The sequence below is a fragment of the Convolutriloba macropyga genome, chromosome 14 (assembly GCF_964194025.1).
Source record: "Convolutriloba macropyga chromosome 14, txConMacr16.3, whole genome shotgun sequence".
Taxonomy (NCBI): Eukaryota; Metazoa; Xenacoelomorpha; order Acoela; family Convolutidae; genus Convolutriloba; species Convolutriloba macropyga.
The window spans coordinates 45,747,388-45,762,463 of NC_134481.1; positions in this window are offsets into that span (position 1 = coordinate 45,747,388).

The window sequence follows — 15,076 nt, forward strand, 5'->3', positions numbered from 1 at the left end:
TTTAATCTAGGTCCGAATAGATTGGGAACAATAGGGTTAATAGGATTTGTACTAGGATAATTGTCAACACCGACTAGCTACGTATGGAACTCTTGATATCCTTTTTCCTCCATATCCGTTTGTACCAAGTTAGCGTTCTCCGAACTACATCTTATAAGTGCTCGATAAGATATGTCAAAAGAAGCTGACACACTTATGAGCACACTTATGAACATATATATATTTATATGTACATATATATATATATATATATATATATATATATATATATTTTGTTATAATATATATATATATATATATATATATAACATATGGTGTACACGTGTTTATAAGTAGTACTTCTAAGTGAGTGGTTACTAAACTTATCTCCAGTGGAGAATCTCCGTATCACACTCAACCTCATTTAAATGCCCTCCGAAGGAATTGATTCGAAATCCCTTAAATCATCGTGGTTCAAATCTGAAACTGACTCCGTTTGAGGTTTGTTCGATGGTGTGGCATAGACTGTTACTATCGAAGATCCTGTGGTGTGCTGGGGCGTTGATTGGTGGCTGGTAAGGTTTCCCAGCTCTACGTGAGCTTGTATCGGTGGAATAGATCTTTGAACAAGTTGAGTTCTACTGGAAGTAGTTGCTGACCCGTTTTGTCCTGTTTCTTGAGGAATCGGTATTTGTGATCCGTTGGATCCTGCATTCTTTTCGCTACGCTCCAGTATTGTTTTGTTTGCTTTGACTACTCCATTCGAGTCTGTCTGTGGTATGTCCTCTTGAGTGTAATCCATGGTTTTGACTTTCGGTAAATATAGATAGATTACTTTTGCGTATGATGTTGGTTCACTCTGGTGTGGGGTTGTTTTACGCGATAGTTTTACTCTACTGTTTTATCCATTTTCTTGGTTAATTTTGTAGAGATTAAATGGTTTGTCTTATTTGTTGGCGTTACTGGTGAATTTGATTGCGAGATTTGCTTAGAGGTTTTTGGGACGTCACTTATGTGTATTAGCCTTTATTCTATGTTCGCAGAAATTGGGGATACCTGAATAATTTGTGCGGTGTTGTCCTCGTCAATTTTTTCTGAATCTAATTTAAGGAAAGATCTCTTGACTGGACTTATGGCCGGTTGGTTGCTGGTTGATGAAATTTTAAATTTTTTGTATTCTGACTTGGAGATGCGCTTTTTTCTGTGTTCGGTTGTTTTCTTAATTTGCGGTTGCTGATTGATATATTTAATCTATCGGCCTTTGTCTTACTCTGTGCGTTATCCATTACTGCAGCTTATGAGTATGTTTGGTTAAATGAATTATAATGAAAAGGCTGTCTTTGTTCTTCTGTCGTTTTCTTGGTCGTTTTTTAGTTGATGTGTGTTGTGGTTCCTTATCCTTGCTGGTTGTTTATGGGTCTCATCTTCTAATTTGAGGATCTTGTTGTGGTCCCATCATGTATTTTGTTCTTCTTTGTTCCATTGTAGATATTTTTGTCTAGTGTTTGTTCTAGATGGCTGTGTTGGGTTGGCCGATTTCTTCTGCTGAGCACAAGTTTCTTCTAAGCAAGTTTTTCTTATTTTTTTTGTAATGGTTAAACTCTTCTACTGTTTTCCAGGCCACCACATCGTTTAGTGTTGGTTTTTTCTCGATATTAGTTTCTGAATTAGGTGGTGTGAGTGCTCGTTGTTCCTTGACTAGTGCTAATATTTTTTTTCTTTAGACTGTATTTTTTCTAATGGTGTATCTATTGTTATTGAGTGGAGTGGATATTCGGGTATCTTCTATTATATTCCATAATTGGGCTAGAGTAAGGCGTGTTTTTTTTATTTTTGCTCGATCGAGCTTTTAGCAATATTCTTTTTATCATAGTTTTTTTGTGGTTTTGTTTCGAATGAAGAAAATGTATACAGCCGGTTTTATGTTACTTGTTTGATTAGCTAGAGGTTCATCGTGGCTAGATGTTGACTCGTTCTCAGTTCAATTTCCAGTATGTCAGATGATACAATGCCAATGCGCGTTGATGGACTATCAACGTTTTTGATACCTAAATTATCTTCACCTGATCGATCCAGCTTTCATAACACTGCTTGGGTAAGCAACGGTTTTTTTCAGAACTGTTTTGCGTAAACAGTATGATTTTAAATTTTTGTAGTCAAAATTACTTGGGTTTGGATTGATTAATAAATCGGGTAATTCAGTTTTTGGCTTTCTTCCGAAATGTGCCTAAAACCGAGTCATTTAGTAGTTGTGTTAGGTATTAATCTAATGTTTTGTATTACGCAATTTTCGAACTAAGTGATTGGTTTGACCAATTCGGTCTATTCACAATTATGGTCTGTAACATAAGATCAAACGCTGGTGCTAGAAATGGTTTTATGGTTTTGTTTTAGCAGAATATTACAGCAGTGATGAAACATTCTGCCAATGTTTATCCTGATAGTCTGCCTACTGTAACTAATATGTAGTTATTTAACGGTTTGGTTAGCGTTAGTGGTCCAGCAAAATTCTTTTGGAGTTCTTCATTTGGTTCTTTGAGTTATTGCAAAATTTTTATGATGTATGATTTTGGGATTATAGGTTTTGACTTTTTACCAGTTTTAATGCAATATCTTCATTTTTGTCGTCCGCAACGAGTTTTGTTGAAAATTGGGGAACCAAAATCAGTTCTGATAATGCTAGCATTTGCGTTTGACCAGGGTGTTTCTGGTGTACCGTATTGATAACTAATTGTTCGAGTAATCTGGGTATTACAGTGTGTTTGTTGAAAATGATTCAATCCGTTGGAGTCACGCTTAGGTCTCGTTTAATTCTGTAGAAAGTTGGGCTTATGAATTTCAGGGTTTTCCCGTCTCTTTCTCTGAATATGTTTAGGTCTGGGTTTATGTCCTTTCTTTTTGCTGTCACGATTAATTTCTCGTAAAACACCTGTTTCATTTTATCTCTGTAAAGTGGTGGGAATGGTTTGTCGCAATATTAAATAGTGGTTCGTGTTTCGTGAGGTGGAGTGCGTTCAGTCCCTTTTCTTTTATTTGATGTCGATTCTGTTTGTCGAGCTGTGGATACTTGGTTCAAGTTGAGCGGTTGTGGGTATTTGTTTCTGTGGAGAGTCTGTGTGATTCTCCACTGTGTTTTTGTTTGGGGTTATATGTCTCTTTTTGATTGGAATATCGAAGGTTTCTTTCTTTGGGCTATTTCTAGTAGTGATAGCGATGGTTTTAAGGTAAAGAAGTTTGAGAAATGTTTGTTGAGTTAGGTTTAGCTGAATGTTTATGTTGAGTTCTTTTAGCAGGCTGTGAATTAAGAGAGAACGACTGAAATTTTAAGTGAAAATGGCAGAAAGTGTTTGAATTAAGCGTATTTAGTCATTGCGTTGTTCAATTGTTAGTTCTTTGTTTTGACTGGTTGGATTACTCCACATTAGTCATTCTTTAAAAAGCTCTGTTGAATTTGTTCGATAGTGTTAATGACAAACCAATGGACTAACTTTGCCAGTTGCATGCCAACATGAGATAGTCTGCAAATCCCATGCTTCTCAGCTTTTTTATGTAGATGTACTACTTCAAAACGAAACGGCTAAATTCTTGCTGCCGAACGTGTTAGTCAACCTTGATAAGCTTCCTTGTTTTTGAGGACTAACAGGAGTATGTAGGAATTTTGTTCCATTAATGTTTTTTTGAAGTGTTCTAGGAAGGATACTACTGCAAGAAGCTATAGTTTGTTAGTACCATATCTTTGTTCCAGTTGGTTAAAAAAGCGGCTAGCGTTTACTAATGGTTTCTAATCGAAGTTAATTCAGGTTCTAAGCACGCGCCTAAACCTGATTTGCTTGCGTCGCAACGTACTCCTACTTCTCCTGATACGTCGAAATGCTTTTTTGCTTATGTTTGATACTTCAGTTTTTATTTTTTGGAATGCAATGTTATGTTTTGGTTCCCATTTTGGTTTGTTTCCTGCTTTTTTATTTGATTGAGATAATAAAGGTCTTAGTAGTTAAGATAGAGATGCTATATTTGGTTTAATCTTTATTAGATGATTGTTACATCCTGTGAATGATCTTAGTTGTATTAAAGTTTCTGATGGCTACAATTGGAGTATTGTTTCACATATCTTTGTTCCGGATTTCCTGCCGTCAGGTGTTTTTCGGCAACCATCCCTGTTTGAGAGTTTTTCGCCGGTTCTTCTTTTTGTAATTTTATCGCTACGTTTTCTTTTTCCAATAAATTTAACATTTTTTTTATTTGTTTCTCGTGTTTTGTTGGGGATTCTTTTGTGCGTAATAGTTTTTCGTCTAGAAAAGTACTTTTTGTTTTAATTGATACCAAAATTCAATCAATAGTTTTTTGAAATGATGCTGACATATCCATTAGTTCGTAGAATCCGTTAAAAATCTGTAAATTACCGTTGCCGATCCACTGAGTATGTTAAAGTATCAATGTTTCTGGAATTGTTCGTCTAAAGTGATTAGGCTGTAAGCGTTTTTAAGGTCTCGGTTTGAAAAACTATGAGTTCTCTGCAATTGTTTTTTGTTCCGAAATGTACTTTGCTACTGAGTCTATGCGGTGATCTGTGCTATGCAATTGGTATTCGTTTTTGTGTATTGCGTCGTGTAGCTTTTTAAACTGTAGGGCGATTTTTAAATTTTTTTCATTTTGATTGTAAAGAGTGCTGCGCCTATGAAGTTCTTCGTCGGAGCATTTGTCCAGTTTGATTATTTGTTTTTCATCGATTAGTTTTTTCAATTCTGATTCTAATTTTCCCAATAAGTGTACGGGTACTCTTCTCCAATTGTGCTGAAATGGTATGAAGGTTTCCTTCAATATTAATAAAGCCACATGACTTTTTGATCTGCGTAGAAGTGTGCATAGAAGTAGATGTTTTCCTGGGACCCATTTAGCAATGTTTTTTTTCTGTTTCCTTAGTCGAGATATTGTTGATTTTCCAGTTTTTGTTTGGTTTTTATGCTGATATGTGGAATCCTATTTTTTGTAGGATATCCGGGCCCATGATGCTGTTAAGTTTTTCGCCATCGTGTGTTAACCATGTCCCTGACTTTAGCGGATCACTCTTTCTATATTCTTGTCATTGTTATTGTAGAATTTGTATTTGTATGATTCGTTGTTTGTTAATTGTTAATTGTTGTTGGTGTGTTTTTTAATTTGTTGTCTAAATCTTTTGCGTTTTTATATTCATGAAAAATCTAGGCGAATTTTTGGCTGCTAACCAATGTAATTCAATGCATTCACAATCTCGTTCTTGATTTATTTTTAGGTTTTTGGTACTTTAAAATGTTTTGGAAGTTAGCTATTCATCGGCTAATTTTTTTATGTAGAGAGTTGCCTCTGCATCTATTGGTTCGTCTTCTTGCCCAGTGTTTTGTGTTTCTGGTTTTTAACGTGTCAAAATTTTGTTTTTGGGGAGTTTTTGTTGTAAACAGTTGGTTGTTGATTGTTAGTTTGTTAAAAATGAGAATAGTTTTGTTTTCTGGATGCTGTACAAACTTTGCAGTGGTTGCATGTTGATGATTTTGCAGGACATATTTGTAGATGGTTTGTATCGAATTTGTTTCCACATCTCCGGTAATGTGTTGTTTCTTTGTTGCATTCTATATTGTTGGCTTTGGTTATTTAAATTTTGAAATCTTTGTTTTGTTATTTTTTGTACGTTACTGGAGACCAAATGGTTGTGTTGTCCGCTTTCAAGATTTCTTGTTGATTTACTTGACCCCGTTCTGTTTACTGCGTAACTGAGTACTTGCATTGAATCTGATATAAGCTCCATTTGGATATTTGAGTTTTTCATGTCAGCAATGAATAAGTTTTTTTCACATTATCGTTTAGATCTCTAAAACCACACCGAGACCCGAGTTCTCATATTCGACTGTAAATTGTTTCGAGTGATTCATTTGATTGTTGTGTTGTATTGAAAAATTAGACATAGTCGATTGTAATATCTCTTGGTTTCGTGAATGTGATGTTTAGTTCTTGTACTAGTTCGTTTGTTGTACATTTATCTATTCTTGTGTGTGGCTTTCATTGATGAAATATTCTTGTTGCATCGGCACCCAAAGATAGATAAACGAGACTTTTCACTTTGACATCTGCGTCGTCCCAAGTGACTCTGTCTACCATTGAATTCAATTGCTAAGCATTCGTTCAACTGCTAAGCATTTGAACGAATTCTTAGCATTCGTTCTCCCAGTCTACTTCTCATTTTTCGTTACATTTTTCTCTTGCACTGTATTCGTTTTCAGTTTCAATTTTCGTTGGATCCTCCTATGTTGGTAGAGTGGTAAAAAATAAATCTGTTCTTCCCAATTTTATCTTGAGTAGTTTGCCAACATGTAATTTTTCTCTGGCCACTTTTGCCAGTTTTTGTTTGCCCAGCCAATTCGACCGCTCTGTTTGGGGTTTTGAGCCGTTGTTCAAGAACGGAGTTAGGCTTGGAGGTGTTTTCTTTTCTTACTGCGCCATGTTATATCGGAATCTATATTTGCTAAATTGCTGTCTGGTAGATTCAGGATTCTGCTCTGTAGCAGTGTTTATTTGTGATCCGAATGAATCGGGAGCAAAAGGATTAATAAGATTTGAACAAGAATGTTTGTTAAAACCGACTGGCTCTGTATAGAACTATTGATATCAACTTTCCTCCAGATCCGTGTGTACCAGGTTAGGGAATTCCGCGAACTATTGATGATAAAAGCTCAATAAGATATGTCGGCGGAGGCTAACAAAAAACAAGGTTTGAAATGTGAATTATTTTTTTTGTTTCCGCTGGCCAACTTTACTGTTCGGTTTCAATACATGCGTCTGCCATGCAAGTATGCGATTCATTGGTATAATGTGATGAGTCTGATTTTAAACATAAATGAAAGTCTACAGTACAACTGGGAATGAGTAATTGCTATGTAAAAAAGAAGAAATATATATATTTATATATATATTTATATATATAACATATGGTTTACAAGTTCTCAAAAGTAGTACTTCTAGATGATCCACTGGATAATGTCCGTTTCACAAGTTTTATTGTTTCTATTATTAATATCAATTATATTAATGTTGTTATTACTGGTATTTTTGTTCATTTTTTTAGTATTCATTAGTTATTCATTTTTTAGTATTCATTAGTTATTCAATTTTCTTATCATTATCATTATAATTTTTACTATTATTATTGTTTTTATTTTTATTATTATTATTATTCTTTTCTTTATTATTATTATCATTATCATTATTATTATTATTGTTATTATTTTTATTATTATTATTAGTATTATTATTATTATTATTATTATTATTATTATTATTATTATTATTATTTTTATTATTATTATTTTTATTATTATTATTATTATTATTATTATTATTATTATTATTATTATTATTATTATTATTATTCTCAGTATTATTATTGCTTCTATTAAAATTTTTGTTCTTATTATTTTGAATTTTTTTCATATTAATATCATTATTATCTTTATCATTAGTATTATTATTATTAATCATATTTTTATTATTTAATATTAGTAATGTTTTCGTTTTTATTTTGAATTTTCTTATTATTGCGATATTGTTTATTATTTTTGTTATAACTATTATTATTATTATTATTATTATTATTATTATTATTATTATTATTATTATTATTGTCATTATTATTATTATTATTATTATTATTATTATTATTATTATTATTATTATTATTATTATTATTATTATTAATAATGTTTTTTTTATTATTCTCATTATTATTTTTGCTATTATTATTTTTGTTATTAATATTATCATTATTATTCTAACTATTATTTTTATCATTATTATTATTTATACTTTTGTTATTATTTTTGTTACAATTATATTGTTTTTATTGTTATTATTATCGTTTTTATTATTATTATTATTATTATTATTATTATTATTATTATTTATTTTTACTATTAATATATTTTATTTTATTATTTTTATTTTTAATAGTAAAATTATTATTATTAATATTATTATTATTATTATTATTATCATTATTATTGTTGCAATTATAGTGTCAATATCAAATTGAATGAAGAGGTGGTGAATATGCTTACAATTCTAAGAAGTAAAAAGGCAAGCGCGGCAAGAGTTATTTGAATTGAATAAGATTCATGTTAAATAACAAGTGCGCTGTTTCAATCAAATCGGAACATAGGAAAAGCTTTGATTGTTGGGGAGTTCGTGATTCTATAAAACGTTCGCGTGGTATTCCGGCGCTCGACATGAACGCGACGAACAGGTGCTTTATCAGGTCGTCCTCAGCTGTTTCCAGACAGCTTCTGGCTCCTAGTGCTTTAAATCTGCAGTGGAAGGTTTCAAGCTGTTTGTTTTCTTTCTGTTTGCATTTCAACCGGAGGAAGCGGTCGTAGTTTGTGTTGCAGGGGCGTGTAAAAGCAAAGGAGTGTTCATGCGCTAATTCGTAGGCAGACGTACGATCGATGTTAGAATGGGGAAGCGATGTTGATATATGCGTTCGACTTTTGCTCTTAGGCAGAGGTATATGAGACTTTTGACTGTGGTGTCGCCTTCGTCCCGGAGGATCTCGTCTACTTTTGCTCCCTGAAACTCAAGGCTTTTGAATTCATTCTCCCAATCCAAAATTCTCATCGTTTGCCTCTGGTCCACGTCTCGGTGGTATGCTGATGTTTAATTTGCGATTGGGGGTTTGTATGTGGGTTCTGCCGTGTTCTGCCATTGGCTTTTGGTTTTTGCCGCAGCAGGGAATTGACGTTGATGGATTCATTCCCATTAATTCGAGTTTCAAAACGAATGCTAATTCAGGCCATTCTATGTGTTGGTCCAACCAGCTGAGAGAGATTGAATGTTGACTGGGTTGTTGCTGAATTTGAAGGCCTTCGTTTGTTTGAGGGCTCCTGACTTGACTTCTGAAGGGCGTAAGGAGGTTGTTTTCCTGGCAGTGGAGAGAGTTGTCCAATTAGATATTCCTTTTGTTGGCTTGGGTTGTTTGCCTCTTTTGGCTTGGCGAGTTTGCTTGTTGGAGTCTTTCTTCTGCAGGGTTCTATTGGTGAGATAGAGTTTGAGGATGGAGCTGAATTTTTGAGGGAGGGTCCAAGATTGTCGATGGGTATAGAGGTAGTTTGGGTTGGATCCGACTTTGATGATGACGGGCCAGCTTCTCGGGTTGCCTTCTTTGCACAAGCTTTTTCGGCTCAAAAATGTTTTCAATTCGTTATTGCGAATACACTTGCCAACAGTTTTGCGGTCAATAAAGTTTACAAGGCTTAGTTTGGCTTCAGGAGACTTACGGCGTGTTCTGTTTGCTATGGATGAGTCATTTGACCGTATCACCGTGACTTCTCCATTTTGTGTGTCAATATTCACAGTGTGTGGGTTATAATCGACTATGGTCCCATCTGGAATAATTAACCAAAGTGTTGTTAGGCTCCCTCGGGGTTCTGGATCACGTCTCTTCAAGATTTTACGTGCTATGTTTTTTTTTTGTTTGATCAATTACCGTGGTTTTGTCTCCTAGTTGAACGGTAAATTTTGAAGAAATTTTTTTACCCTAGTTGATTGATTCCAGTGGGCGTTGTCGGAGTCTGATGTTCCGGATGGAGCTCCAGGGAAACAAAACAGGATTGTACATTGGAAAATCTGACAAAAAATTAGCGGCAAAAGACTTAAGTTGCTTTTATGAGTGGCTGTGTGGCCCGAGGTTCGGATCTGATGAATCTTCCCGGTTTGGGCTACTTTGGGAGATTGAATGTTGACCGGGTTGCCGCTGAATTTGAAGGCCTTCGTTTGTTTGAGGGCTCCTGACTTGACTTCTGAAGGGCGTAAGGAGGTTGTTTTCTTGGCAGTGGAGAGAGTTGTCCATTTAGATACTCCTTTTGTTGGCTTGGGTTGTTTGCCTCTTTCGGCTTGGCGAGTTCGCTTGTTGGAGTCTTTCTTCTGGCAGGGTTCTATTTGTGAGATAGAGTTTGAAGATCGAGCTGAATTTTTGAGGGAGGGTCCAGGATCATCAATGGGTATGGAGGTAGTTTGGGTTGGATCCGACTTTGATGATGACGGGCCAGCTTCTCGGGTTGCCTTCTTTGCACAATCTTTTTGAACTCAAAAATGTTTTTAATTCTTTATTGTGAATACACTTGCCAACAATTTTGCAGTCAATAAAGTTTATAAGGCTTAGTTTGGTTTCAGGAGACTTACGGCGTGTTTTGTTTGCTATGGATGAGTCATTTGACCGTATCACCGTGACTTCTCCATTTTGTGTGTCAATATTCACAGTTTGTGGGTTATAATCGACTATGGTCCCATCTGGAATAATTAACCAAAGTGTTTTTAGGGTCCCTCGGGGTTCTGGATCACGTCTCTTTAAGATTTTACGTGCTATGTTTCTTTTTGTTTGATCAATTACCGTGGTTTTGTCTCCTAGTTGAACGGCAAATTTTGAAGAAATTTTTGTACCCTAGTTGATTGATTCCAGTGGGCGTTGTCGGAGTCCGATGTTCCGGATGGAGCTCCAGGGGAACAAAACAGGATTGTCCATTGGAAAATCTGACAAAAAATCAGCGGCCAAAGACGGAAGTTGCTTTTCTGAATGGCTGTGTGGCCCGAGGTTCGGATCCGATGAATCTTTCTGGTTTGGGCTACTTTTGAGAGAATGAATGTTGACTGGGTTGTTGCTGAATTTGAAGGCTTTCGTTTGTTTGAGGGCTCCTGACTTGACTTCTGAAGGGCGTAAGGAGGTTGTTTTCCTGGCAGTGGAGAGAGTTGTCCAATTAGATACTCCTTTTGTTGGCTTGGGTTGTTTGCCTCTTTTGGCTTGGCGAGTTCGCTTGTTGGAGTCTTTCTTCTGGTAGGGTTCTATTGGTGAGATAGAGTTTGAAGATGGAGCTGAATTTTTGAGGTAGGGTCCAGGATCGTCGATGGGTATAGAGGTAGTTTGGGTTGGATCCGACTTTGATGATGACGGGCCAGCTTCACGGGTTGCCTTCTTTGCACAATCTTTTTGGGCTCAAAAAGGTTTTTAATTCTTTATTGCGAATACACTTGCCAACAGTTTAGCAGTCAATAAAGTTTATAAGGCTTAGTTTGGTTTCAGGAGACTTACGGCGTGTTTTGTTTTCTATGGATGAGTCATTTGACCGTATCACCGTGACTTCTCCATTTTGTGTGTCAATATTCACAGTGTGTGGGTTATAATCGACTATGGTCCCATCTGGAATAATTAACCAAAGTGTTTTTAGGGTCCCTCGGGGTTCTGGATCACGTCTCTTTAAGATTTCACGTGCTATGTTTCTTTTTGTTTGATCAATTACCGTGGTTTTGTCTCCTAGTTGAACGGTAAATTTTGAAGAAATTTTTGTACCCTAGTTGATTGATTCCAGTGGGCGTTGTCGGAGTCCGATGTTCCGGATGGAGCTCCAGGGGAACAAAACAGGATTGTCCATTGGATAATCTGACAAAAAAACAGCGGCCAAAGACGGAAGTTGCTTTTCTGAATGGCTGTGTGGCCCGAGGTTCGGATCCAATGAATCGTTCTGGTTTGGGCTACTTTTGAGAGATTGAATGTTGACTGGGTTGCTGCTGAATTTGAAGCCCATCGATTGTTTGAGGGCTCCTGACTTGACTTCTGAAGGGCGTAAGGAGGTTGTTTTCCTGGCAGTGGAGAGAGTTGTCCATTTAGATACTCTTTTTGTTGACTTGGTTTGTTTGCCTCTTTTGGCTTGGCGAGTTCGCTTGTTGGAGTCTTTCTTCTGGCAGGGTTCTATAGGTGAGATAGAGTTTGAAGATGGAGCTGAATTTTTGAGGGAGGGTCCAGGATCGTCAATGGGTATGGAGGTAGTTTGGCTTGGATCCGACTTTGATGATGACGGGCCAGCTTCTCGGGTTGCCTTGTTTGCACAAGCTTTTTGGGCTCAAAAATGTTTTTAATTCTTTATTGCGAATACACTTGCCAACAGTTTTGCAGTCAATAAAGTTTATAAGGCTTAGCTTGGTTTCAGGAGACTTACGGCATGTTTTGTTTGCTATGGATGAGTCATTTGACCGTATCACCGTGACTTCTCCATTTTGTGTGTCAATATTCACAGTGTGTGGGTTATAATCGACCATGGTCCCATCTGGAATAATTAACCAAAGTGTTTTTAGGGTCCCTCGGGGTTCTGGATCACGTCTTTTTAAGATTTTACGTGCTATGTTTCTTTTTGTTTGATCAATTACTGTGGTTTTGTCTCCTAGTTGAATGGTAAATTTTGAAGAAATTTTTGTACCCTAGTTGATTGATTCCAAAGGGCGTTGTCGGAGTTCGATGTTCCAGATGGAACTCCAGGGAAACAAAACAGGATTGTACATTGGAAAATCTGACAAAAAATTAGCGGCAAAAGACTTAAGTTGCTTTTATGAGTGGCTGTGTGGCCCGAGGTTCGGATCTGATGAATCTTTCCGGTTTGGGCTACTTTTGAGAGATTGAATGTTGACCGGGTTGCCGCTGAATTTGAAGGCCTTCGTTTGTTTGAGGGCTCCTGACTTGACTTCAGAAGGGCGTAAGGAGGTTGTTTTTCTGGCAAAGGAGAGAGTTGTCCATTTGGTTACTCCTTTTGTTGGCTTGGGTTGTTTGCCTCTTTTGGCTTGGCGAGTTCGCTTGTTGGAATGTTTCTTCTGGCTGGGCTCTATTGGTGAGATAGAGTTTGAGGAAGGAGCTGAATTTTTGAGGGAGGGTCCAGGATCGTCGATTGGTATGGAGGTAGTTTGGGTTGGATCCGACTTTGATGATGACGGGCCAGCTTCTCGGGTTGCCTTCTTTGCACAATCTTTTTGGGCTCAAAAAGGTTTTTAATTCTTTATTGCGAATACACTTGCCAACAGTTTTGCAGTCAATAAAATTTATAAGGCTTGGTTTGGTTTCAGGAGACTTACGGCCTCTTTTGTTTGCTATGGATGAGTCATTTGACCGTATCACCGTGACTTCTCCATTTTGTGTGTCAATGTTCACAGTGTGGGGATTATAATCGACTATGGTCCCATCTGGAACAATTAACCAAAGTTCTTTTAGGTTCCCTCGGGGTTCTGGATCAAGTCTCTTTAAGATTTTACGTGCTATGTTTCTTTTTGTTTGATCAATTACCGTGGTTTTGTCTTCTAGTTGAACGGTAAATTTTGAAGAAATTATTGTACCCTAGTTGATTGATTCCAGTTGGCATTGTTGGAGTCCGATTTTCCGGATGGAGCTCCAGGGGAACAAAACAGGATTTTTCATTGGAAAATCTGACAAAAAATCAGCGGCCAAAGACGGAAGTTGCTTTTATGAATGGCTATGTGGCCCGAGGTTCGGATCCGATGAATCTTTCTGGTTTGAGCTACTTTTGAGAGATTGAATGTTGACTGGGTTGTTGCTGAGTTTAAAGGTTTTTATTTGTTTGAGGGCCGCTAACTTGGCTTTTGAAAGACGTGATGAGACTGTTTATTTTGCGAAGGAGAGCGTTGTGCGTTTAGATACTCCTTTTGAAGGCTTCGGTTGTCTTTTGCTTTTTTTGGCTGGGCGGATTTGCTTGTTCGAGGTCTTCTTCTATCAGTGTCTTATCGGTGAGATAGAGTAAGAAGCAGGAGCTTAGATATTGGAGGAGGGCCCAGGAATGTCAATGGGTATAGGCGTAGTTTGGATTAAATCCAATTTTGATGAAGATCTGCCAACTTCTTGGGTTGCCTTCCTTGCACGTGCTTCTTGGGATAAAAAAAATGTTTTTATTTCTTTATTGCTGTACACTGGACGACATTTTTGCAATCAATACTGGTTATACGGCGTAGTTTAGTTTCAGGAGATTGAGAGCGTGTTTCGTTTGCTCTGGATGAGTCATTCGAACGTATCAGCATTTCTTCTCTATTATGTGTGTCAATAGTCACAGTGTGTGGGTTAACCTCAACTTTGGTCCCATCGGGGATGACTGACCAAAATAGTTTTAGGGTCCTTTGGGTTCTGGGTTACGTCTCCTTAAGATTTTACGTGCTAAGTTTTTTTTGCATAATCACTTATCGTGGATTGTCTCCTAGTTGAAAGGTAAATTAAGAAAGAATTATTGCACCCTAGTTGACTGATCACAGTGGTCGTTGTCGGAATCCAATTTTCTGGAGTTTCCGGACAGAGTTCCTGGGGAACAGCGTTGTCCATTGGGCAGTAAGACATAAAATCAGCGGCCAACGACGAAGTTTGCATTTACGAATAGCTTGGTGTGGCCCGGGGTTCGGATCCTATGACTCTTGATGTTTGGTTTGTTTTTGAGGGACTCAATTTTGACTGGGTTATTTCTGAGTTTAATAACCTTCGTTTGTTTGAGGGCAAGCACTAACCTGGCTTTTGAAAGGCGTGTGGAGACTGTTTTTCTCGCGTAGGAGAGATTTGTGCGTTTAGTTACTCCTTTTTTTGGCTTTGGTTGTTTGCCTCTTTTGGCTGGGCAGATTTGCTTATTGGTGGTTTTCTTCCGGCAGTGTTCTATCGGTGAGATAGAGTATAAAGCAGGAGCTGACATTTTACAGGAGCGTCCAGGGGAGTTGATGGGTTTGGAGGTAGTTTAACTTGGATCCCATTTTGATGAAGTTGGGCCAGTTTTGGGTTGCCTTCTTTGCACGTGATTTTTCGGCGAAAAAAAACTTATTTTTTTTATTGCTGATGTATTGGCCAACAGCAATGCAGTCAATGAAATTTGTAAGGCGTAGTTTAGGTTCAGGAAATTTAGGATGTGTCTCGTTTGCTGTTGATAGGTAATTCGAAAGTATCACCGTGTTTTCTCTATTATTTGTGTTGCTAGTCACTCTGGTGGGGTATACTCGACTATGTTCCCATCTGGTATGATTAAGCTTCAACTTTGGTCCCATCTGAGATGATTGACGAAAGTTGTTTTAGGATTGCTCGGTGCTCGGCCTTCTGGATTACGTCTTTTTAAGATTTTACTTGCTAAGTTTCTTTTTGTTTGATCTATTATCGTGGTTCTGTCTCCTCGTTGAAAGGTAAACATAGAAGGAATTGTTGTACCCTAGTTGTTTGATCCCAGTGGGCGATGCCAGAGTCTCATTCTCCGGAGTTTCTGGCTAGAGTTCTGGGGGAGCG